We start from the raw sequence: 2,902 nt of genomic DNA, 5'->3' as shown, positions 1-2,902 counted from the left end.
GAAACCTCATACGTCTGTTCTCATATTTTTCTCAATATTTTTCACAATTTTCAAGAGTTCTATTTTTATTTGACTTTAAAAATACGTTGTTAAGTCAGTGAAATGTCAATTCGCAAATACGTGATGTATTAAACTATATTCATTGTCTAGAAACACTACTGGAATGAAATTTTRTTAAAATTAGATAGTTAAAAATTACATATTTTTCCGCCTTTTATCCACTGTGGGGCGTGACAATAAAAAAAAATATAGCTCTGCAGTGCAAACATAGCACTCTTTRGCGATCATTAGCGTTGCCTTGGAACACATAGTCTAATCGATTTAAGTAGCCGCAGAATTGCAAATATTTAATGCTTAATTTTCCTATATAGTACCGTTGGGTTCGTACCAGTTGACCAAAAATCGTGTTCCAGTGCAAACGTGTCACCCACCCTTCGGCCTTTGGCGAGCATTAGCGCCTAAACAAGCCACCTGAATCGCTCGAGCTACTAGCGGAACTGGTTGACGTTAACTGAAGGCATATTATGCCTAGATATTGCCACTGCGAGCGTGGTAAACGGTAAAAACCGTTTTGAGGTGTAAACGTGTTCCTCTTTGGCGTAAAAAGTTGGCTTGAATAACGGAGCCTATCTAATTCAAGTAGTCGCTGAGGTGCAAGTAAAGTGGAGACATAAATCCCTTTACTATGGGGATGACAATCGGTGACCTAATCCAGAATGAGACCCAGATATAGGAACCACAAATGTATCTCTCTGCCGCCAAGAAATAAGCGAATGAGGCAGACAGGRATCCACGACTATTATCCCTTTTACTAGGTGTATGTTCCTACCTCAACAACTTATCCCTTATGGTTTTGGGTGACTCATGTTCAATCCGGAGCCTCCTAAAGAGGTCACTCCATGTCTATTTTGAATATCCTAACTTCGSTTACTAAAAAAATCATTTCACACTTGTTGGTTTAATTCACTTTTATTTTCTTTTCTTCTCAATGATTATCGCAAAAACTTAAATGTGTAAGTATATTTAATAATTCTCAAATATATTTATAGTATATGCATGTTTGTTRTGGTTTATTATTATTTTTTATTTTCAAATTGAAATCTCGTCTATCCACTGCTGTTGGGCATCTGTAATGACACACTATGCAATGTGTTTGTTTATATGTATGTATGTATGTATGTTATGTTGATTAATTTATTTGGATTTAATTTTACGATTTAGTTTCTCCTATTTATTTAAATTAACTACCATTTTTATGGCTTTCTTTTATATCATGCTTTTAATAATATGCAACACGAATGAATAACTATTTTTGGTCTGTAATTAATTTTATATTATTTTGTTTTAGTGCATACATATGTATGTTAAATATGTCTCTATACGGTATTTCGTATTTCTTTATTTATGCTTCATTTTGATTTGCAATAAAATTTTGTTTCTGCTCACTTTCACGGCATTATGAGTATTATTTTTACATGCCTTTTTTCTCGTTTTCTTGTTTAAGGTTTTTTGTTTAAAGTCTTAAAAATTTAAACATTATTTATCAATGTTCAACATTCAATTTTTTAAGGGATTTTCTTGCTATTTATCATATATTTTTTCTGATTTTTTTTCATACTTAATTAAACATTAGTCAATCAACTTTGCTACTTACAAGCTAACATTTTCTTTATTTACATTCAATTTATTAATTTCAAAAATTTATGCAATACGCTATTTATTAATATTTTTTATTTATAATTTTAACAAGAATTTGAATTCACTTTGTTATTTTTCTATTTTATTGATAATATTCGCTATTAACTTGTAATACTTTTTCGCACATGCATTGCTCAAATGATTTTCTTGTGTTACTTTTTTTAAATTTTTAAAAATATTTAAATATTTTTAAATTATTTTTAACAATTCATTCATCTCAGCTTTAACTGCTTTACGCTTGTTTTTTGTACTTTTATATTTATATTYTTTTAGGTTATGTTTTCATGCTTTAATTTGCCTTTTTTAAATATAAACTTTGGTTTTTGATATGACTTCGTTTCGGAATGAGTATAACAGTATTTTTATTTGCAATGTTTCACTATTTTTTGTTTTATTTTTTGTATTTTCGTTTCAATAAAATTTTTTGGAAATAATAAAAAATTTATTTTTCAAACTTACATACGTATCTACATATTTTATTAATATTTTTGAATTTTTTTTAACACACATGCACATACACACATCTTATTAATATTATAAATATTTTTTTAAGGAATGAAATTATTTTTTTTTCGACTATTTTCTATTATTTGTTGTATTTTGAGTATGTAGAAAATTCCTATTAATCCTAATTGTTTTTTTTGTTTTTTTTTGTAATTTTTTTGGTGTATAAACAGTTGTTAGTTCATGAATCTTTTTGTTTTATGTGTTTTGAATAGATAGTTGAGAAAATCTTGCAGTTTTTGGTTATTTTTATTTCATTAGTTTTTATTGTTATTTTTTAGTTTAGTGATTTAAAAGACAGACTATCAAAGTTGTAAAATTCCCATTTGGTTTGTGTAAGTTTTATTTTTAACATTTCGTGTCAGATATTTCAGCTGGTGAAGAGATTTGTTTTATTTACTAGAATTGTTTCTTTTATCAACATTTTAATTTCAAGCCTGGCAAAGAATGATAAAAATTGGGAAATGTATGGAGGAGTTCACAAGTCGCATTATTTTACATATTTGCATGGAAATAAAAATCACAAAATTTGCTTTAAATTATTTTGTTGTGCAATKGAAATTTCCAAAACCATACTGTAGGTTTTTTTAATGTTGTASTCGCTTGTGCTAAACGGTCAGCTGTTTTTGTTTACATTTGTCATAAATGCTGCTGAGGTGAATAGTTAACGCATTTATTAATTGTATAATAACAAACATGA

Source organism: Bactrocera latifrons, unplaced genomic scaffold (genome assembly GCF_001853355.1).
Source record: "Bactrocera latifrons isolate USDA-ARS-PBARC rearing strain unplaced genomic scaffold, ASM185335v1 scaffold_46, whole genome shotgun sequence".
NCBI classification, from domain to species: Eukaryota; Metazoa; Arthropoda; class Insecta; order Diptera; family Tephritidae; genus Bactrocera; species Bactrocera latifrons.
This window is presented reverse-complemented; position numbering follows the sequence as displayed.